The sequence below is a fragment of the Ochlerotatus camptorhynchus genome, unplaced genomic scaffold (assembly GCF_037179485.1).
Source record: "Ochlerotatus camptorhynchus isolate MF236.1 unplaced genomic scaffold, CSIRO-AGI_Acam_v1.1 ptg000056l, whole genome shotgun sequence".
Lineage (NCBI taxonomy): Eukaryota > Metazoa > Arthropoda > Insecta > Diptera > Culicidae > Ochlerotatus > Ochlerotatus camptorhynchus.
Window position 1 is genome coordinate 1,006,354 of NW_027040546.1, and position 25,050 is coordinate 1,031,403.

General features: G+C 41.3%; 1 protein-coding gene across 5 annotated transcripts in view; it reads left to right on the plus strand.

Annotated features, from left to right (window-relative positions):
* Positions 1 to 25,050, plus strand: part of LOC135717477 (peripheral plasma membrane protein CASK-like) — an 850,957-nt gene that overhangs the window by 14,264 nt on the left and 811,643 nt on the right. The window lies entirely within an intron of this gene.

Here is a 25,050-nt window from a genome sequence, read left to right on the forward strand (position 1 = left end):
TTACAGTAATGGCGTCGGAACAAGAACACAAGCGCAACGGAATTCAACATTCAACCATATCCTGTGGGATCAAGACAAGCAAGGAGCATCAGACGAGCAAGAACAAGGTTGGAAGCGACAGGAAACGCAAGTGTCGACCCAACCTTTCGGTTCGGGATGCAGCAAAGATGGCAAATGTTTCAATATGTTTTGTGCAAAAATAATGAAACGTATACTACAAGTATACAAAGTTCGCCTTTGAAAGTTGTACCGGCAGTGGCTCACCAAACCAAGGTGCGTTGTTATGGACGACGAGACGTATATCAAGGCCGACACAAAACAGATGCCGGGACAGGAATTCTACGTCGCTAAATCCAGTATGGCCGTTCCTGAGACCGTCCGCAAGAAGAAGCTGTCAAAATTTGCCAATAAATTTCTTGTCTGGCAGACGATCTGTGGATGTGGTAAAATGAGTCAGACCCTCATCACATCTGGCACCATTAACGGGCATATTGACAAGGATTAATGCCTTCAGAATCGCCCTTCCTGAAGTCCCACGGAGGCCAGACGCTGTTTTGGCCGAATCGTGAAATATTCCGATATCATGAAGGCAAAACTTGGCAAAACCAAGGTGTTGGAAAATGAACTGGGTTTGAAGAAATAGTGGTTGAAACTGTCGAAAAGAGTTGGCTCCACCATTGCCCAAAACCTAATAAGCAGTGCCAAGGCAAAGGTGCGGGCATTTGGCTATGGAGAAGAGGTTCAATAAAGTAAAGTCTGGAACGCGCAACTTCAAACTGGTGTAGTATTTCTGTTAAAAATGCATAAAAATCCTAAAATGCTGCATTTGGAAGTTGAGTGCATATATAATGGTTGCTATGATGAGTTTTCACCGTTTGCTCTCCAGTTTTCAAAATGACGTCCAAGCAAGAGGAGCAGCGTGTCAAAATTTTGCTCGCGCAGCAAGAGAATTCGACGTTCTCACACGCCAAGTTGGAAAAATTGCTGGATGTGGCCAAATCGACCGTGAAAAACGTTTTAAAAGTGTTCGGGGAGCGTCTGTCGACCGCCAGGAATCCTGGAAGCGGCGGCAATCGTAATCCAGACGTGGCAGCGACGACGAAGAAGGTGGCGGTGAAATATAAACGGAATCCTAACCTCTCCAACCGGGACGTCGCTGGCAAGCTCAATGTCTCCCATACTACTGTGCAGCGGGCCGGGTTGTCGACGTTTAAGAAGGTGAAGGTGGCGAACCGAGATTACAAACAAAACACGTCGGAAAAGCAGCGGTCCCGAAAGCTGTATACGAATCTGCTCACAAAGTTCGACTGTGTCGTCATGGACGACGAAACTTATGTGAAGGCGGATTTCAAGCAGCTTCCGGGACAGGAGTTTTATACCGCATCAGGAAAAGGGAAGGTGGCTGAAATTTTCAAAACCATCAAACTATCGAAGTTGCCGAAAAAGTATCTCGTCTGGCAGGCCATATGCACGTGTGGTCTAAAAAGCGACATTTTCATTACTACGGGAACCATCAATCAAAAGTTCTACGTCCAGGAGTACCTGGAAAAGCGGCTGCTACAATTCCTAAAGCAACATAATAGACCTGTTCTGGCCGGACTTGGCGAGCTGCCACTATGGGATAAAGGCAATCGAGTGGTACGATGCGAACAACGTGGTTGTGGTACCCAAAGACCACAACCCTCCCAACAGCCCAGAACTCTGGCCTATCGAACGGTATTGGGCCTTGGTCAAACGGAATCTCAAAAAACTAATAAATCCATGGAAAACGAGCAGTTTAAATCTAGGTCGATGAGGTTCACTGTGCAAAATTTAATGGAAGAGGTCAAGCGGAAGGCACGGCAGTTCGGATTTGGCAAACCAAAAGAAAAAACGAACATTTTTTCCTTTAAATATATGAATTGAACTACCAAAAGAAAAATAAGAAGACTTTTGTGATATGAATTTTGACTGAAAGAAATGATTTTTTGTCGACCAATTTTTGCGCGTTCCAAGCTTTAATGATGTTGAAACACAACCATAATGTTAACCATAATAATTTATTTCCTGAAAGTTTGAAGAGAATCGGACTCTAGTAAAATTGTTGGTGACCATTCTTGGATGTCTCATTTTTTTCGAATACAGTCTTTACATTGTTTAAGATTCACGCATGTTTTTTTTTACATTTATCGAGTGTTATCAAAGTAACCCCAAAATAAAATACTTTGTCACAAGAAATTAAAGAATAGTGCAAATCCAGTAATTTCCATTGAACATATTACTAACAAGGCAGTGCTGTAAAATCTCGACAATACACGTTGATATTGACAATTCAACTTTGGTCACTCATTTGAGCTAACAGTTATCGTCAAGGCAAACCATGTCAATTGTCAGTGACAATGCTGTCAGTGACGAACATGAGTAGAGTTTTTTATTAACTAAATTTGTAATGAGATTAAATGATTACATGGAGCTGTTAAAGTGAACAATAATCTACGTCATGAACTGCTTGGAGAAAAATAATTTGACACAAATGCACGAAATTAGACTTTTTGTTACTAGGTGAAGCTTTGTCATTGACGAAAAAATGAATGAGATTTTGACAAAAGTTTTTTTGAGGATCAAGTTTACCAGTGACTACGTGATAAACAATTTTGTCAATATTGCGCGAAATTCTGTCAATGACATTGTCAAATCTCAGCACTGGCTCTAGGTTCCTCAGTACTTGTATTAAAACAATAATATTTGAAAAAAAATGTTATAAAAAATATTTAGAATATACTTTAAACACTATCAAAGTTACCCCGTTTTACAGTACTCGATAGAAAGCTTATCTATTGTTTTTATTTTGAATATATGTTAAATTACTTCGAAATATAGAAGTTATCCAAGTTAACCAAATCAACAATTTAAATGAGTCTGGGAAAATTGAAGAGTGTTGCGTAATAAATAGAGGGGATTTACCAACCGGTGGAATCTAACGATTTTAAATAGGCTCACTACTTGACTAGCCTATTGGTCCCAAGTAAATCTATAAGCGTCCCCATTCCAGTCTAAATTCTAGTACTACACTATGTTTGTTTTGATTCGCTATGAAAGTTTGACAACTGAAATGAGGGGCTCGTTGATTTTCCTATGTTTCGAGGGGTGCATCGATTAGCTTGGGACCGAAGAGAGTACCAGAGCTGAGTCAAAAAGTTGAGCACGTTTCTTCGGGACCTTCTAGTCTTAGAGTTACCTCTATGGATTTACTTTAAAGGAGGGGGACGATTATTTACGTAATTAATGGACGCCGCCTGGGATCTCATGGCTCCGCACATCGATATAAGCGCCTAATTTCGTCACATCGAGCAGAAACATAATAAAATATCAATAATGTCTATAAGAATTAAGCAAAAATACGTTTGGTACGATAGTTTCGTTCAAAAGCTACAAAACAAAGGCTATTATTAACTCATGTAATGAATATTTACATCCATTCTTCTCGTAAAAACCAAGCGAATCAATTTTTCTGCCTTCATCCGCATGCCGAAGTGAATCCAATGAAGTCAAACTCGTTAGACGGAATTAATATCAAGAAGCAGTGTTAGATTTTTAACAAATAGGTATCTCAACAATTTGTGACTCTTTATAAAATCCGCACCGTATGAAATGGTACATTCATTTAGAAGTCATTTTTGACACAAGCATTATAATTTTTGTTCAAATCTGTTCGAAAAAGAGAGATAAAGCGCGGGTTTTGCTCAATATGACCGACATTAGATATTAACCCTATGTGCAGATGCCGATACAGAACACACAGTGCAACATACCAAAAAAAAAGGAATAATTTCTACAACATATCGACATATCCGTCAACAACAACAACAACAACCAGTAACAACAACAGTAATCCGTATACCCATGCATCCCAGTAGGAATTGTATCGCAGGTGAACGGGGAATGGGAAATGAAAAGCTAGAGCCAATTTTTCCTTCGCCCCACCCGCTCTGTCGAGTTTCCTACCACTCACTCAGTCAGCGATGGTATCAGGCAGCAGGAAAACGATGGAACTCACTTGTGTCGGTGTGAGTGCCACACCACCGTCAAGCACGCGTTACACGGCTTTTGTTGTCATTCAACCGTCAGCAACATTGAACCCGCTGATCTTCGGATGCTTACGCATACAGCTCTACAGTACAATAGATGTTTTCCCGTAGGTAACACATAGGCAGACATGCGCAACGGAAGGACGCCCGTTTGCTTACAACCGGGTCGTCTGTCATCGCATCGGGTTTTGCCTGTATGAGTTTGTGTGTAAACGGGTGCTTCAACAACCACCCACCGAGTTGAGCGAGGAGCAGTAGCCAGGTTGGTGCGAGAACGTGAGGCAATGCATATGCAGGAGACCACAGAACTGAGCCAGCACAAAAACGACTCCAACGGGCCGGAAAACGACAAATTGAAGTTTTGCCTTGTTACGCGAAACGGGGTAATTTCTGATGTTTGTATGCCACTGCTACTGTTGTTGTTGCTGCAGTTGTTTTTGCTTGTTTTCGAACCGGGATGCTGTGCGGTATATGCACGCTCATGGTGCATGTGTAGAATAATTGTAGGAGCAGAACTACATATTACGACAAGGACATGCTCTGCTTACCGCCGGCAACTGTTTACGATAAATAAGGACATCAAGCAGGCTTTTTTTTTCTCTCTCTCTCAGTGCGAGTAATCAATCTGTAACGTGTTTCCCGCAGGTTTCCCAATCTCTTATTACTTTGTAGCGAAAAACCTCCAATCTTAAACAGGAAAACAGCTCAGCAAAATTTTCCTATGCTGCCGCGCTGCGGTCGTGTTCCATGCAATGTATTTTTAATGAGAGTTCATCGAAGAAAAAAAGTAAACAAATGACGCCTGCCGGCAAGTACGGGATTTTTTAACGCGGGAGGTGAAGAGCCCAGGCCGAAAACCATCAAATCTCGCGTAACATTTGAAAAGGGCCTATGTCCAAAATGTAAACAATCCAGAAAATGAATTGTAAATTTTTCCGCCAGTATTTAATTCCTATATAAATAAATTGAAGTATTTTAGGCGTTTATATTGTTCACAATAACAATAGTAACTATATCTCAGTACACAACATCCAAAACATGCGAAACGTTTTCAAAAATACATGAAAATCGATAAAAATTTAATATCACAGTAATAAGCCTTTTTGTGAATCTTTAAATGGTTAGGCCCTTTTTGTTAAGCCGTTGTGCTTGTCATCATAAATTGTAGGCCCTTTGCTAAGCCTTTTCTTAACGTCAAATAAATCATCGGCCCTGCCTCAAGCAGTAGGGCCTAGCTTTGATTTGAAATTTTTCAATCATCGGCCCTTCTACGTCGCTAGGCTTATGAATGGAACCTCATCGAACGAAAAAAATATATATGTTAGGCCCGAGGTTAGGCCGTTTTAGCATGAATGATTGGAAAAATTTCGTGGATCGGCCGTTTTTAAAATCAAGTTATTTTTAATGATTTTTATCGATAATGCGGAACATTCCTATACGACTGGTAGCTAATTACCAGTGCTACAGAATGGTATCAAAAATCGGTTTGTTTACATTTTGATCATAGGCCCTTTTCAAATGTTACGCGAGAAATGACAAATTCGAAAAAGCCAATAATAGCTGCTAGCTAAGAGTTGCTGTTCAGGAAAAGCCTCAGCAACCGGATGGATCTACCGGATTTGATAGGGAAAGCAACAATGTAGAAATGCTATGTATTTATGTTCGCGAGACTGAAGATCTATTGAATATGCACATTGTACATATATAGTTTCGTGTGGTTGGATGAGATGAGAGGCAACTTGCAACAAACGATTGGCGATGGCGTAGCTATGTCATTTTTTGTTGGAATCCCGGTACATTTTTGAAATATTTATTATTGTTCGACAGGCAACTAGGATGAAGAATGTTATAATCTGTAATTTTCGGCAAAAGCAATGGCGTTTCCTTAACCTCAATCTACCTGTACATCAACTCTCACAACATAAACAATTATCAAAATATTGCTTGTAATGGATAGATATCGAGTAAACTAGAAGATTTAAGTGTATTTTTCAACCGACTCGAGTATAAATACGATATTAAATCTGGTTTTGAAAGTTGGTGCACAGGTAAAAAGTGAGGTTACGGGACGCCACTGCGTAAAAGTGAAAAATAATCTTCGAAAAACTGATTTCATCATATTCCAATTCAAGCCTAATATGTTTTCCTTAAATTTGATTGAATTGAAATTCTAGTTAAAGCTCGCAATATTTGGTTAAAAGCCGTGAAATATTTCGTGCGGAGCATAACAAAAAAGATTTTAACAAAAACCACATTGATGTAGATCCAAATGGCTTTATTAATTTGTCTAAAAGATAATCAGAATATCTGAATATTTGAATAATATTTGAGTGGAAACTTAAAAAAAATCTAGATTTTTTCAATGAGTGACATGAAAACCTTGAAAAAAAGAACAGAGATAATATATTAAGAAGACTGGCAAATTTCACGCTAAGCTCTCAGAACAGTCCAACAGAAGATGATGTTAGCTTGCGCCTGAAACAACACTTTCCCTGGGAAATTTAGTTGCAGTCGGGTTATTCGCGAAAGAGAAAATCGATGAAGAGAATCGATCAACAATGACAGGCCCTTTTCTCGTTTTGCACGAGATATCAATAATTGAGCTTTTTCCGTTGATATTTAGAGCTATCGAGAGAGGTCTAAGTCCGAAATGTCGAACGAAGAGCTTTTTCAAATAAAAAATTTCGACGGTGAGCAAGCATAAGAGCGTAAACGCGATGATCGATTCTCCTCGTCGATATTCTCTTTTGTTAATAACTCGCTAGATTTAACGTTTCTCGGTGCGTTTGCTGTTCCTTACCTGTTAGAACCTGTTACAACTCTGCATTGAACAAATTCTAGAAAATTGTTTCGCTTAGCTGTGGCAATGCAAAGAGAAAATCGATGAAGAGAATGGATCATCGCGTATACGCCTTTATGCATGCTCACTGTCGATTTGCTTCTAAAAGTAAACACGTGATTTTGTGACCACTTAGGGCGAACATTTTGTCCATTTTACGATATCTTCACTAGTTCTTGAGATATATTGCGTAGCGATGCGGTGATAGGTGCAGCGTGAGTAAATATGAGAATGAGGAAGAATAAGAGAGAATGATGAAGAAAGAGAGAGATAGAAAACGAGAGCGAAAAATAAAGGTAAAACTTATTACAGCTAACTCGTTATAAATAGATATTTGCGATCAACGAATTAGGAATACGTCACGAATGACCCAAGAGTGTTAAATTGACAATAGAACAAAAAACAAAATATGTTACCATTGCAATCATAGAGTCTTGGTGTCTGAACGAGAACATCTGGAGATCTCAAGATTTTTGTTTAAACTCAAAGGATTTAGAAAGAAGCACGCACGTTGTATCTACGTGAAATACTTATTGATCCTGCCATTATCAATGACAACCATCACGATATGGAACGAAAAAGTCACCTCCACTCCCCAAGTTTGAGATCAGCGGGAAGTCGCTTATATGAAAATGGTCGTTTCGGCTTGGTTCTATAATGTGGCTCCAGTTAACAGGGAGAAAGCGGATTATATCACTAAGAGATACGATAAGCACCTCAATATCAACAACAAAGAACAGATTTTTTTTTTATAAATTCGGTATAAATTGCAGCTTTTCCAGTGTTCGGGAATTTGCCTGGGCCATGAACCCTGTATTCATGGAAACAACAGTTAATAATGAATTAGGAGGTCGTAAACGATCCCGCTGAAAGAGACAGCATGATGATTGAAAATGGCAATGGTAGCATAAGTAGAAACAAGGATAGTTTCCAAATCCTAGCTGTAAAGGTAAATCTTGAAAATCTTCATAAAAGAACAATTGTTGATAAGCATTCCTAATACATAACGTTGAAATCAGATCACTTTTCAAACAAAGTCAACTCTCCTTCTCCCTCGGAGGGTATCTAGGCTACTAAGGGTACTAATCCTTTTCTAACTCGTTGTTCGCTTGAATATCTATTTAGAGAAAGTTTAACTTTTCTCCTCCCTTTCCTCGTTTTCTCTCTCTCTCTCTTTCTCTACCATTCTCTTTTATCTTTCTAATTCTCATATTTACTCAGGCTGCATATTGCAACCTCACTATCACCATATATCTCAAGATCTAGTGAAGCTATCGTAAAATGGACAAAAAGGTCACAAAATCAAGTGTTCACTTAAAGAACCATGTGTTTTATTTGAAAAAGCTCATCGTTCGAAATTTTAGACTTAGAGCCCTAGCGCCAACTCTAAATGCCAACGAAAATAGCTCAATTTTTGATATGTTACATAATTAGTCCCAATAATAATTTACCACATGGGAAAACATATCCCGAATTGTTTTATAAAATAAGCTCCATCCTACAGCCAAAGGAACTCCACCAATTCCGATTGTTGTAGGCTCAAACCAGGGATCGGTTAAAAACTCAGAATGGTGCAAACAAGTGCTACTCTCAAATATGGGAGCACTTCCCTTATATTTGGAAGGAGAAAGAGACTTAGGAGAGCGAGAGGTTTCATACTCGGAGAGAGTAGTTGGACTGCACAGGTGCTACTCGCCTATAACAAAATCCAGTAGGTGCACGGTGTTATGACGGGAGTGGCACTTTTCAATCGGGGGAGACATGGCTTAGAGATTTACAGGAATGACTGCAAGTGTTAGGCTGGGTGCATAATATTTTGACACTCATATAATATATGTTACAGTGACTGTTGGTGTTCAATAGCGTGGGAAAATATAAATTTTGATGCTTTTCATAACGCAGATTTTTTAGAAGTTTGATTGAATATTACACATTTAATTGTTGTGAAGAAGCTATCTTGGGTCAGTGTAGGAAAACAAATTGAAGAGAACTTCAATCCATTGTATTTTTGCATGCAAAACAGTCCACTAAATTTTCAAGTATAACCCGCTGGTGCAGTTTGCTTCACACGCGCACGCTGTGAACGGAAACATCAAGTTTGACTGCTAACAGTCCTAATTCGATTGGCTTTAAAATATTACTTAGGGGAAAAGGGCTCCGCACCACTTCATCGTACTCCACCTCCTAAAATCGCAAATTTTACGAATGAGTGCAAATATTTCAATATCATTTGTAATTAATCTGAAAAAGTTTTATTTTTATGGTGTTTAGCACATAGAACGGAAACGATGAATTAGCGCGGAGCCCCTATTGGAATGAATCAATTTTATCGTAATTTAATATATAAATATTTGTGAATAGATCTACAGAAACTAAACCTCCATTTGTAAAATTGCACAATTTTTCCCAATAGAATATTTCAGAACCAACCAATTTGTGAATTGAAGCGCCCAAACTAACTTTAAGTGATTACAAATCCTAGGTCCATGAATGTTTATTAATCGTCCAGGTCTGTCATATCGATGATTCCGAAGCGTGTACATACCTCTTGAACACCTAATCCGTTGGTGAAACAAATAAACGTTCCCTCACACTCCCAGCTTTCAGACCTACCATGCTCTCAATCGCATCCACGGTCAATGTGTCACCAATAACATCTTCCGAGTCTCCCACAACTTCAGATCCTATCCTACATCTCGGCCACCTCTAACTCGAGGTTATCCTTTACTATACATAGAAGTCGTCTCACCTTCCAACTGGTCGATTCATCTTATCCCGTTCGTGCTTTTTCGTCTAGTTTCAGTTCTCCAGAAGCATTTTCATCGAGCTGTCATCCTACATTCGAATGACGCCTACCCAAGTAGCAATTGGAGTTTTTGTGAGGGTTCTGTATACCATAATGTAGACTTGAAGAATGCTTTAAAACCTCGATAAAACTTGAATTATTCCTTGGGTAGCCTAGTTCCGAATCTTCGTCGAGAAAGTATGGAATTTATGTTGAAAACGTTTGGAATCTCCGTTGGGAACTTCTGGAATGCTCTTCGAGAAAGTCTGAAATTTTCGTTGGAATCGTCTGGAATCTATGTTGGGAGCTTCTTGAATAATCGTCTGCAGCTTGCGAAATCTCTGTCATGAACAGCTGGAATGATTTTCGAAAACATCTTTCAAAATCGGCCTCGCCTGAAATCCACGTCGGGAATGAACAATGATTTTCGGGAAGGTCTGAAACTTCCGTCGAGAATGTCTGGTATTCTCGCCAGGAACGTCTAAAATCTGCTAGAAGACGAAACATGATCAACAAGCTTGACGGACATTTTCCGTCCAGCCATGTACCAGCGCAGTCAACAGTGAAGGTTACCGTCAATTCCTAATCGGTCAAACTTTGCCAGGACAATTTCGTGATCCATTTTATCGAAAGCAGCCGACAGATCCGTAGTCGACCGTTTGATCTGATGAGATATATTGTTCTATGTTGATCTGATGAGATATATTGCAAACATTTCCGTGATAAGAAGTCCAGGACAATTAATTCGAAAAGTTTTGACGACGCACACAAAGTGACAATGCCTCGATAGTTGGAACAACACGCTTGCATCCTCTTTTATGACTTGAGAATTTTTTCCAACAGCTAGGGTAAACAGCAGAAGCCAACGAAGAATCAAATATTGATGCTAACGGAGATGCAATTGCATGGATGCAATTTTTAAGGATAATGACTGGAATGCAACTGGTGGAACTTTTCAATCGTTTTGCTGCGGCTAGGACAACAAAATCCTTCGGATTTCGATTTTAGACTCCGTTGCAAACGATATAGCTGCATATTCAGTCTTTTATATGCCCTATTGGCTCTTAGGTAACGGGCTTTCGACGACGTAGTTTTTGCTGTGCTGATTTTTTTCAATGCTTCCCTTTTAACCTTTTTTAGACGTTTCAAACGAGAGTTGGTCCAGAGGGTAAACTTGTTCTTTTTGTAACAGTAGTATGTTACAAACAGTGCTAGCAGCTAGGTTTTAAATCGCAATCACGTATTAGTTCAGCCTGTGAGAAAGGAGTTCATACTGGCGTAATCGGCTTTACTGAAGTCGTAGTATATGGTATTAGCACTAGCATCAACGAAAGTACTTCGAACATCACACTGCAACGATAATTGCAAAGGAGGATGATGCCTGCAATCTTTTACCAACGAACATGGAGCTCAAATCATGCTGTAGTGAGTACCGAGGGGCTTCCCTTAGCTCAGTCGGTAAAGTCACAGCTACAAGGCAAGACCATGCTGGAGGTGACTGGGTTCTAGGATTTTTCGGGGTTGGAACATTTTTCGACTTCCATAGGCATAGAGTATGATTCTGCCACCGACAAACCGACATGAATGACCATAGCAAAAACAATAAAATTTCTGCCCAAAGCACGCTACTGACATCTGGCTCCGTATTTGCGGGAAATATTTAGCTAAACCATGAACCCCCATGCAAAAGTTATGAATTGATTCGTGTCTGATTTATTCTGGACAATTTATTTTTATCAAGATCAAATAATGCTATGGATTTGACAGTTCGGATCACTGCACAATTAAATCGGCCGCTTACGATTTTAGGACATAAGTCAGAAATAAGTGTCATGTCGGTTTGTCGGTGATTCTACTATCCACACAACCCAAGTAACATTTCAGATTTTATCGTGGTTTTAAAGTACTCTACAAATTTAAATCATGGTCTACATAACCCTCATAAAACCCTAATTGTTGCTTGGGAACTATACTAATGCAAAAATGGTACAGACATCAAAAGCTCTCAATTAATAACTGTGGCAGTGCATCTAGAACACTAAGTTGAGAGCACGCAATAAGCTAATATGTCATACGGAATAAGCTTGAAATGCGCGGAAAAAGAAGAAGAAGAGTACCGAGTTCATCACTGACAAAACAGAGGTACAACAAACGATCGTTTTCGTTCACGACACCGTTAAGCTGTCTAAGGCAAGCTGTGCAGAAAGCGTCCAGCAAACATCCGGATGTGTAACTATTCCGGAACGAGTGACGTCAGGATAGAAGAACCTATTGGGGTTAAACTGCCAAGTGATACCATGGATGTTGAAGTCGCCGTTAAACGAGTTGATATGCATTTCTGTGACATCGACATCATTGTCGCGGTCAGGAGGAAGGTAGATAACGCAGATGAAAGTGGTCACGCCGAACAGAATTGCTGCAACCCAGAGCTGCTCGACAGCGGAATTACCTGGAGGAAAGTCCTGACGCGAATTGATGATAGAACGGATGGCTAACAAAACACCACCACCAGAGCACTTGTCACAACAATTGTCGTCGAACAATTGTTTAGGCAACGTATTTTCATTCAACCAAGTCTCCGTGAAAGTGTATATCTAGATATAGCTGGAATTAGGGCGTAACAGCCTTTGTAAACAATGACTTCTATCGATGATTTCTAGGAACTCATGGCACGCCTTGGCAAACCAATATAATCTTTGGGTAGGGCAAGTCGTTCCCTACCCGATGGTGTGATTGATTTGCGTTGGCAAGCCTTAACTTTCTAGAAATCATCGAAAGAAGTCATTGTTTACAAAAGCTGTTACGCCCTTATTCCAGCTCTATCTAGATATGTGATAACACGCGTCGAAGCATGCGAGCTTGTAGTCAGATAGAGAGCTATTGTTCCCTCCGACGTTCTGATAATACAGTACACACTAACAAATAACTACTTTTACACGAGACGTAATCCATATTGGACGTAAATCATAGAACGTAAACAAACATTTCATGTAAAATTAAGTGTTCTCAAATCGAAACATCAGCTAGTCGACGAAGAGAACGTTTGATTGAATTGATTTTCTTGTTTCTTTCAACTGATTCTTATGTCAAAAGGCCCGCTTACATGTGTCGGTCTCAGGGAACCGAAATATACATGACTTTTTAGTAGTGTGTAGCAAGTCAGGAGGAGCAAGTATACACACTTAGAAATTATTATTTTTACACGAGACATAATTCAGCTTTGTTGTAAATCATGGAACGTAAACAAACATGGCATGTAAAATTAAGTGTCCTGAAACTGAAACATATGCAACCCAACGAAAAGTGCGTTTGATTGAATTGATTATCCCGTCCTTTTCAACTGATTCTTACACACACACTACCAAAAAGGCATGTAATTTTCCGTGCCCTGAGACCGACACATGCAAGCGGCCCAAATGACATAAGAATCAGTTGAAAGAAACGAGAAAATAAATTCAATCGATCGTACTTTTCGTCGAGTTGCGTATGTTTCGGTTTGGGAACACTTAATTTTACATGACATGTTTGTTGACGTTCCATAATTTACATCAAAGATGGATTACTTCTCGTGTAAAAATAGTTATTTTTAAGTGTGTATGTCAAAAGGGCCGCTTGCGTGTGTTGGTTTCAGGGTACTGAAATTTACATGTCTTTTTCGTAGTGTGTAGTTTCAATACGTCCTAGAGTCTGAGAAACTTACGAAGGATGCCTTGATGATGCAGACGAATATTGGCTGGAAGCAATGGACGGATCAGGAGTCGTTGAATCGATAACAGAAGTTGGCTTGCCTACCCAACAAACAATTTTAGCTGCAGATTAGCTTATACAGCCAAAATTTGCCTTATGCAGCTAGTTTTTGCCTGTATAAGCTAAGCTGCAGCTAAAATTGTTTGTTGGGTATGCTGTCGAGTTGGAAGATCCCTGCACTATTCCCGTACGCAGCGCCGGGACGACTGCTGAACGCTGGCTGGAATGGCTCGACTGCGGTGGTATTCTATCCTGGTTGGTTATTCATACTTCTGCATTTACATTCATTCTAGATCCCAGATCCCAATCAGTAGTTGAAATCGATTACGCGCACTGACAACGAGGTAGCCTAGCGATGGCCTTCCCAAATAACCGAGTAGCACAGCAAACTACGGATGGCCTATCTGGCTTATACCAGTAGGGTTGCATACGGATTCTTCAATCAGTCGTCGATAGCCAAAATTGGAAACATCCAATTGGGTCGAGCTCATTCGCAAGAATCAGCCCATTTATTGAAGTTCTAGGGTTTTTATACGTAGGTCTGTTTGTTCACGTATGTAAGTCAGAAAGAGTAATTTATTGTCTAAGTGAGACCGCTGGAGTGACTATGTGACAAAATGCTCATCCTTGCATATTCAGCAATATCGGTCACTTACCGCGATCACTTTGGCTTGGCTTGTAATCTGACTCTTCCGAGTTGCATGCCATCGGCTCCGGACCTCACCAAGGGAGGTAAAGGAAAACACAGACCGATGCAGCCCGGCGGTGAATGACTTCCATATGTGCCGTTTGTGATTGCATAAATGCCCGATCGATGACTTGGTGCTAGAATGATTGGTGTGTGATTTTTTGCATTGAAGTTTGTGTTTGCAGCTTGTTTGATGGTATACTACAGTGGGAGGTACAAGGGCTTCCATGAGGCCTTCGGTGCGTTCCAGTGTCCGGTTGAATTGTGATGGCTGTCGAAAATTGGCTGCAAGCGATGAACGGATCAGGAGTCATCGAGCACAGTAAATCACCGCAATTGCCTTTGACGTCGAATTATTTCTATGCCAAGCGAAAGGCCCGGAAGCAGTCAGAAAAGCAACGGAACGAAGAACAGAGTGATAGCAGTAAGTTCGCTGGTGTAGTGAATGGAGGTGCATCGTTGTACTATTTATAACGATAAGGAATCATAGGATTCGGTTGAGATGTTGGAAGAACAGGTGTAAATGGACGTGACGTCCCCAGAGGCAACAGTGGAGCGGATGCAGCCGATGCTCAGAAATAGCAGCCGCCTGTTAACTCTCTGACTGATTTTCGTGATTTTCGCGGATTTTCATCTCAGATTTGGCCTGGCTTAGTCTGAATTAAACTAAGTTTTAATTTGAATGATTTGAAGACTCTATTCAGAATTTTTTTTCAAATAGATATAAGTGCTTTTGCAAACAGGGGCCTCCATTATTGCAGTCGGTAAAAGCGCAGCTACAAAGCAAGACCATGCTGAAGGTGGGTGGGTTCGACTCCCGGTCTGGTCTAGGAATTTTTTGGGTTGGGAAATTTTTCGACTTCCCTGGGCATAGAGTATCAGGGTGTCGACTACCTTGAAAAAGCTGGAAAATCATGGAAACTTATGGAATTTTATTCATAACCTGGAAACTCAGGGAATCTCGAGGAACTTTCTTTCATTTCCAGGAAATTTTCTCAATACATATTAATAACTGCATTCAAAACTTTAATGATATCATGATCAAGGTTTTTTTAGACTCTGAGCTAACATCCAGGTTGTGAGACAAATGAAATTGATCGGATCTCGGACTTGGAAACAGCTGAATTAAAATCTTGAAATATCGAAAAATATCTAGATCCAGAGTAATTCCAAATGTCAAACCAAAATACTGAATTCAGAAAATCAAAGAATACCACGAGTTTTCAAATGTTAAGAAGATCCCATTCATAATTAAATCTCGAGCTTAGAGAAATTTTAAAGATTGATAAAATTGTAATGTGGATTATAAAAAAAAAAAAAAAAAAAAAAAATTAGATTGACCGCCCACGGTTGCTGCTCTGTTATTACCAGATCAGCTGCAATTACACAGAGAACCAACAGATGATGTTTGGGACTAACATTCATCCTCAATGTGTAAGAACTGGAGATCTAATATTTAGCAATACCAGCGCCGGCCGTGTCCGAATGCAGGTCAACTAGGGAATGGGAAGGAATGTGTTGACGTGGTACTCGCTGTGAAGGAAACCGAGAAATCCTCTGTGCTTCCACGAGAAATCACTGGGATGTTGGATGTGGGGAAAGGTTGCACGCACACGCAGGGATCGTTTTTTGGTAGAGCGATTATAATACACAAACACACACACACACACGCGCGCGCACTCATCCAATTTCTATTTTTAGATCGGGACCCACACTGTGGTAAGTGATGCGATCGGTGTTAAAGAAGAATTTGTTTTCATTAAAATCTAGTGGGTATAGGATAAGGCAACGTGAAAAATTGCAAGGAAGGGGACGGGCCTGGGATTGAACTCCCGACCTTCTGCTCAGTAAGCAGAAACGGTAACCACTGAGCTACCGAGCCTCGTCAGAAATTGTAATTTGGATTATAGGACTTGAGAAAATGGGAAGATCCCGGATTTGTATAAAATTTTAAATATTCGTAAGCACTGAAATGTTCATAAATTTCGAACAAGATTCGGAGTTTGATATTAGCTATAGAAGTTGATTTTATCTCAGATCAGATTATATTTTAAATCTTATCTTGATTGTAGTTTTGGGATGTCTCTTGAATCTTTTTAATTATTAATTTTTTTTTTAATTTGCCGTATTGGATCTGTTATTGGTAAGATAATCACTCCGTGCAGCATTAGACTGATGCAAAATTTGACTTTTTCGCTCCACAGTGCTTAAATGGTTTCAAATCGGGTCCTGATCTATTGATGTAATATTGTATCTGCTTATTGCTATTACATCGTTATTTCATACATCAGCTTGAATTACGTTGATCGATATTACATTTTTTTTTTGCTGTGTACTTGCGGCACACTGACATAAAAGATGACCCACGATTAGTGGTATTTCCACTTTTTTCGTAAATCGGAAGCCGCCATCTTCGATTTCAAAATTGCGTCGGATATTGATTTTCATCCTTTAGACATCATTCCGATTCCAAAAATACCTTTATTGATACTTTTATTTAACATCTTTTATTTAAAAATGGCGTCGCATACCAATTTTCGATCCCTAGACGTCACCCCCATTCAAAAAGTATCCATATTGATGGGTAAAAAACCACCCGACAATGATAAACTTGACAACCACGTGCACAGATCCATGCGCATACGCTTAATAGAACCGACTGAACAATCAACAAAAGTCATAAAAACTACGCGAATTTGGATCAAACAGCTTCGCTTCAATGCAAAAGTAAGATCATTTGACATTGAAAGAAGAAATGAACACGAGTCAAGCCAAAACAAACAGCATGAAATCTGATCGAAAGTGGTTCTGTTAATGTTGACGCGGATCTGCTCGAAGAGAAGACAGAATGACTTTCAATTGAAAGTGATGGTTGACAGCTTCATCGTCGCTTGACGATTTTCGATTGAAAGTGACTTTGTGGGGCCCTGGTTTCAACAGCTGCGGTATGTGGCTTTTGCTGGAATAATGGTTGGTTTACATATCCAATTAAAGGTTTAACATTTGCTCGGAAACGAACACATTTTTGATAAGATATTGCTCCTTTGCACCTAAATATAATTGCGATAATGTTTTTAGAATAGTAGAATCCATGAGAAACAATAATTTCCTCTACTATAGAAACCAAATTCAGCAACTACCACACCTATAAAACATTGTGCCTATTAAGGTATGACGAGGTTTACAATTTACTTTGTAACTAAGCCATAAAGTTGTAATTTTCCTGTAATTTTAATTAATCAAAACGTTTCAATGATTGATTTCCTTTATTGTCATCACTTAAGCGCTGTCTGGAATTTTTGGAATGTTCAAAACCATGGACACTTGAAAACTGACAAAAATCGTTAAACAATAGCTCTTGATAATTTTTTTAAACTTTCTGTTATTACGCGTTTTTTTGAGTATGAAAAAACGTTTTAACAAAAAGTTCAAAAATTCGACCAAAACTTCTTGTTATACTATTTTTAAGTGTCAATAAGTCGAAACATTCTATAAGTTGTCATTTTCAATTTATTTTCCATTCCACTTCAAATAAAAAATAATCTTCAAACCAATCTCAGAAATGACTCAAGTCAAGTCATAACATTTTTCTGAGAAATGTTAATTTGAACATCAAACGATTCTACTCTTTCATTTTGCACGTGCTCGTCTGTTGGTTCAACGACAGTCGCACAGTGGTCCAGACGTGGGAGAAGACAGTCAAAAGTCATTATCTCGTGAATCTTGTATTTTAGACTAGTGGTGTCTGTTTCTGGATATGCAAAGCTGACGGATAAATGATTGCTATCAAATGGCAAAAATTTACATTTTTCTAACAAATTTAAGAATTACCTGCCTATTTCAGAATCTAGAGCGGTGGAATATTCTGAAAGTTTGTGTAAACTGATGTTTTGATCAATTTTGTGCACTGCCGTGACCGGACCGAGGTTTCCAGCCTCGGTCACGGCTACACGAATCCGCGATCCTGCTTTCTCGGCTGCTATTCCAGCAGCTACTGCCGCTTCTGCTGCTGCTTCTCCGTGCTCTTCAAAATTCGTCAGCTTCGTGTCTCTGAACCTTTCCAGGATGAATACTATTCGTTCTTCTAATGTCTGAATTCCAGCCAGGAGGTGGATCTCAGAAATTTCTAGTGCGCGAGAAACTGTTTAGGACCATCCTAAGGATCACGGGAAGGATGATTTGTTTATAGACAGCAAGCTTATTTTTCAGGGATAGAGTAGACCTCCTGTTGATGAGTGGATACAGTGATCTTATCAAGATGTTACACTTGGTTTTGGTTTTGTCAACGTGCTCCCTGAAAATCAGCTTGCTGTCTAGTGTTAAGCCGAGATAGACTACCTCTTTCGACCATTCCACCACTGTGCCATTCAGGCAGATCTTATTATTCACCGACGGAACAAGTCTGGGAGATTTAGAGTGTGGAAATATGATGACCTGGATCTTTGCCGCGTTGATACGGATCTTCCAGCTGTTGAAATATTCAGACACGACGTCCAGGCCTCTCTGAAGTTTGGCAGTCAGAGCTCCGATGACCCTACCCTTGTAGACGATGGATATGTCATCCTTGAACAAAGACAACAATCCACCATCAGAGCCGGCATATCGGAGGTGAACAGGTTGAATAGAATGGGGCCAAGGATGCTTCCTTGTGGAACCCCGGCACCGATGTTGAAAACATCCGATGTGATGCCATTCAGAGAGACTAGGAACGTCCTGTTCGATAGGTAGTTGTTAATTATCTTCACTAGGAAGATTGGAAGACCGTTGTGCTGCAATTTGAACACCAAGCCATCATGCCAGACATTGTCGAACGCTTTTTCAACGTCCAACAACGCCACGGCAGATATTTTCGAAACAGACTTGTTCCGTATGAGAATGTTTTTTACTCGAGTCAGATGGTGGACGGCCGAACGACCTTTCCGAAAACCAAACTGTTCCTCGAGTAACAAGTTGTTTTCTTCGGCAGATGTTAAGAGCCGGTGGTAGACTGCTCTTTCGAACAGTTTTGATAACCCTGAGAGAACGCTGATTGGTCGATAACTTGAAGGAGAGGACGGGTCCTTCCCAGGTTTCCGGATGGGTATGACTTTAGCTGACTTCCAGCACGAGGGGAAGTAGCCAAGTCGGAGGCACAGATTAAAAATCAGTGCCAGATGGTTGTAGAATCTGGAACGCAAGTGTTCGAGTTCCAGATTCAGGATGCTGTCGAAACCTGGGGCCTTCATTGTTTTAGATGATTTGATATAGGCCAACAGTTCGTCAGCCGCAATCTCGGATTTCTCGGAAAAAAATATTGGAATCTGATGGAGGTTGCCCAAGTAACAATTTTGGTTTTATGAGACCATGATTTAGACTTGTAGCATGCTTTAAAACCTCGATAAAACTTGCAATGTTACTTGGGTGGTTGCGTTTTCAGCAACCTCAGCTTCGTGAGGGCTGACGATGTTTTGTCCGAGTTTATGAGAGCTGACGAAGTGTTGACCTATCGCGGCAGCCTTCTCTTCAGGAGTTATCAGATGAACCACTGAGTCGCCGGAACTATCCAGTGGGGTCAGTGGTGGAATTCAAGACACGTAAACCAGAACGCTGGTATTGACTTCGGACGGAGTTACGGAGTCTGATGAGATCTTTGGTAATTCTATCAAGGTTCAGAGTATTGCTAACCTGTCTGGATACTGGCACGTGTTGTTCCCTGGCCCGGGATATCGCCTCCTCGATGGAACGCAGACACCGGTCAACGTCTTCGGTCGTCTCCGGAAGGACACCGTAGTCGACAGTGTAGTCGACACAGTGTTGGAACTGCTTCCAGCTGACGCGATGGTAGTTGCGTCGGGAAGCTTGGATTCGGTTGACGGATGAGTCTACTTCGGCCACCACCGGATAGTGGTCCGGACTCAGCTCCTGATGGGTCACAGGTAACGAGATGTTGTCTCCCATGTTGCTGATGAAGATGTCTATCGTGGATTGAACGCCAGACCGGCTCAACCGGGTGGGACAGTCCGGCGCTAATATGGTGTAACGAGCCTCTTGCAGGTCGTCGTCCAGGATGGTGCCGTTTTGGTTGCGTCGACTGTTGCCCCAAGTCTGGTGTTTGGCGTTCAGGTCGCCAGCGATGATTTACTTTTCGCGCCGTCGAGTTAGTTTGATGATGTCCCTTCGCAGGTCTGCTGCCGACCCGTCCCTGATGGTGACTTGCTTGGGGCAGTAGGTCGCAATGATGGTGATAGGGCCGACAGGAGTGGAGACTTTTACCCCTAAAGCTTCGATGGTTTTCAGCTGGAAGCTCGGAAGAAGCCGACAGCAGATGTTTCGCCTTACAGCTCCTCCTCCCCCGCAGCTGGTTCGATCAAGTCTTAGAAGCCGGAAGTCAGGAAGGTAGTCGTTTACCTCCGGTTTCAGGTGGGTTTCGGTGATAACGGCAATGTCGATGTTTTGTTTGTTGAGGAAGTCAACGAACTCGATGATCTTGCTGTTGAGCGATCAAGCGTTCCAGTTGGCGATCTTGATGGTTTCACGGTCCATAATTGTCGATGAAACGTGATGCAGCAAGAATCTGCTCGGTTCTGGTTCTGCAGGAGCGCTTGATGATGATTGCTTCTGCCATGATGGTAATGAGTTCCTCTGTTGTGAGTAGCTCTTCGTTTACATGCGATGGTGGGGCATCATCTCAACGCACGATAGTCCCGGGGGAGGGGACGAAACCGTTGCCGCATAGGACTGACGGCTCGGATTAGCCGGATGGTTTGACACCTCAGCAGTTGGAGGGACCGATGCAGTAGCAGCAGCAGCCATACTGTTGTTGAGCGGTAGTGGCGGAAGAATCGGAATCGGACGCCGTTGGCTAATGGCGGGGAAATTCTGCTCATTGCGTGCCGGTACCTTTTTTCGACCCGGCTGGTTCTGCGTGGAGGCGCTTTTGCGGATTTCCATGAATTCCGAACGTTTCGGACAAGACTTGCTGGTAGCTCGATGTGCTGCACCACAGTTTGCGCATTGTGGATCGGCGTTCTCCATCCTCTCGCATTCTTTGGGTGCGTGTGCTTGCCATATTCGTTGCAGCGATGAGCCATGTGGCAATTTTTGGTCCCATGTCCAAACATGAGGCAGTTTGAGCATTGGGTGACGTTACAGGGGTGAGGTTGGTAGCGTTCCCACTTAACCACGATGCGGAAAAGCGCCCGAATACACTGCAGGTCCTTCAAACACGTTGTGTTTCGCTCTAGGTGGACCAAATACAGCTGGTCACGGTACTTACGGGAGACGTCGTGCCGATTCATCTTGAAGACTTGCAACGGCTTTAAACCGTTCTTCTTCAGCTCATTCGACAGCGCGGCGATTTCCATGTCGGGTAGACCACGCAGGACCACCTTGAGCGGCTTGTCTTCCTCGACATCGTGAGAGAAATATTCCCATTTTTCCCGCTTCAGCAGCTCTTCGATGGCGTTGTAGTACTTCCTTGCTGGTGCACATGGTGCGCTTTAAGCCTTGCTCGGTGTAGAATTTGATGTTCTCGTGAAGCCCGGGCGAAAATTCTTTGACGAAGAAGGGTGGTAGTTTCTCCTTTTTCTTTATTTCCGATTCATCACCATTTTCGAGAATGGCGTACCGGTTGTTTGACAGCAGCTTTTTCGATGCCGACTGAGCGTTGGCGGTTTCCTGTCGGGGACGCTTCCCGGACGAGCTTGCAACCGCATGACCACGCGGCGGTTTTCCCATGCTGGGATCAATCGATTTTTCGCTTAACACCGCGAAAGAGAGACGCGAACACTATCGATCGATAACGAATACTCTACACAGAGAGAGCGGCCGAGACCGAACTGGACTGCTTGACGATCAAACAGAGAATTGATGTCTTCAACGAGCTTAGGTACCTCATATTTATACCTGCTAACCTATAAAAATTCTCTAACCAATGAGATTCCGTTTACATGCGGACTATCACGCTTCACGCTCACTCGATTCTACAATTTATTTATTCAACACTGACTCTATCTACTACAGCACTACTTCAAAGCAGTAGTGAGTTAAAGATTATTTTATGTAGGAAAAATTACTTTTAATGGGGTTTCCATAAATAATGACTTTGGACCGTTTTTTCACAGTTCAAGACCACTGTGAGTCGGTTGCCTTTTGCTAATTTTCAGAGAAATTGGTTGTTCCTTCTGAGTGACAATGTTTTCGTCATTCCTCGGAAGGTGAACATCACTTCGCACTTATTTCGTTTCTCTCAAGAATCGATTTCCACGCACCCAGACATTTGAAAGCTGCATCCCATTATACATGTTCTGTCAATGAATCCTATTTTATACCCAGTATTTCAACGGTATACGCCCTCATTTCATTTCGCAAAATAACAGGTCTATCTCAACAACATCCAACGAAGTCGAACAAAATAAGTTAAAATAAGAAATCTCTGCGCTTTCATTTCTGCTTCAACTACGACGGGGTATCGGAAAATTAAAATACCTCATACCTAAATAACCTCGTCGAACTCGGCAGAGTCTTGAAAACGTTCCAACTAGCACCAGCATCTTTTCCAGGACAAGGTTCGAGACCATCGAAACAAACAGGGCTTCTAAATTATGCAAGCAAACGGAGATGGCTTCTTTCTGGTGCTCTCTATCTATCTTTCGATGCCACGCTGTTTCCGCTGCGGAAGGGTTTCAAAATTAAAAGTTGTTTTTATTTGAGCATCGCACCTGTCTCTCAGGTCAGGTGTCAGGTGCTACGATGAGACCGAGTATCCCAATAAGCCCCCGCTGTGAGCCGCCACCTACTACCGTGTGCATGTGATGACTTTGTCGCACATATGATTAGATATATTCCAAAACGGAAATTTGAATTGCCTCCTTCCTCTCGGAAAACTCCACGGGTGATGACGTCTACGGCATGCACAGCTACCATCGTTGAAATTCCCACCAACGTAAAACTCCCATGATGAAACTTAAATTTATGATAAATCAAGAAAAGCGGAAGCTAAACACAATAAACACGCCCCACCAGCTCGGAAACTTGAAACAAAATGAAATAAAATTTTCCGCCTCTCGAAGCGAATGAATAACGAAGCCACAAAACTTTTACCAAAAGTTTACATCGTCCCACTCTTCTCACAGCGAACCTCTTGACGAAACCACATGAATCCTCCGAAACAAAAGACCCAGTTGGATGGCGCTGCCAAAATGAACGCACGGATTATTATCAACTTGAGGTGAAGAGGATGCTTATTTCCAACTCCCTCAGCCATGGGGGTCCGGGCCTCGACGCAGGCAGATATTCATCGTGAAAAGTATTCGATGACCGCACGAACCAACACCCGGCCGGACGCAACCAGCAGCAGAAACAACAGAAGCGCCTCATTTTAATCGTTTTTCACCGGTCCTGAGGTTGATGTTGCTGTTGCTACCCCGGCCCGGAGGGCGGGAAATCAGGATGTAAATTGTGACGAAGCGGGGGCTGGAAACTTTTCGCCACGGTCGAGTGGTAAAAGACAGAAAGCGAGAGAAATATTAATATTTATGACTTGGCTGGGAGGATACTTATTGAACGATGTTTTTCGTGTCGATGTCTCCTCTTGAGACCAACTCGAGAGGTGGCTGATGCTGCTGGCCTTGGCATGTAGCTGTGACACTACCACCGGCTGCTGTCGGAACAATGTTGCTCTTCATGTTCCAGCAGCTGTTTACGCAGGACAGGACTCTCAATTTTCGTGGAATTTGTCGGGAGTTTGACATCACAAGTGGTTTGCCCATTTATGGAGGAGAAGATTAATTGGACGGTGCCGGTTTGGCAGGAGCGAAACACCGTGCGTCTCCTTTTTTGGAGGTTCTAGTGACACGGAGGGATGCAGGTCAGCAACATTATATTTGAGTCACGTAAACTAACACCACCATCAGGTTGGGGAAGCTTTTCCCTCCCGCCTGATGATTTCCCTCACTGAAGAACTACACGGAAAGAATCCTCTTAATTATTAATTATTTAATTATTTTTCATCTCTATTAACGAGATTTCAAGATGGGTCACCGGGTAAAAATCGAGAATCATGAACAATGGTAATAAATGTATTAGAATATTTTCTAATAGAAATGAACTCACCAAATCAATCCACGATAGATGTCCAAAGATGCGGATTCATACACTATGAATTCAAACTGCACATTTGCATTCCTTTGGTCCAGAGAAGGATGAAATTAAAACCGTTAATTCTAACACATTTCACGCTTCTCAAAATTGACCAACTGAAATAAACTCTATTAAACATGTTCAAACACGATCACGATAGTGGGATCGAAATTCGAACACCCGAAAAACAATCCAAAATTAATGTATCAGTTTATATCCAAAAAAAAAATTGGCTATTTTTTAAAGATTTGGGACTGCTTAAATTTGGACTCCCAAACATAAAGAAATATGGACAATCGAAAAAAACATGCCTCACTCTGTTTCGAAACCTGCCATTTGATTGAATCAAATAGGAAAGGGACTCAATTTCCATAGATTGCCAGTGGCATAGTGAACCCTCAGTTCGGCGCTGAACATGAGCTCCCGTACTGAATGTGATCAGTGATGCCACATTTTTCCGAAGTTCAATCTGTATTTTCATCGCAAAAAATCTTTTTAGTCTGTATAATTTTTGTATTGTGGTCTCAGTGCGGATTTACGTAAATCTCCATTGAGCAAATTCATAGTTCAGAAGGAGTTTGTTCAATGTTTAGAATCATGAAAAATTAATAAAGTTGGCTTTCTAAAGAATTTGTCTATTTGAAAAATCATGAAATCCTACAATCTTGATTTTTAAAAGTGTTTTGTATCTCTTCTACTGTCTGAAAATGCAGAACATTAAGTACCAGTTGTAAAAGACAAATCTGTTTCCGACTGAAAATTTCCTTAATGAAGTAACTATCGCAATTCCCTAGAATTGGATTTT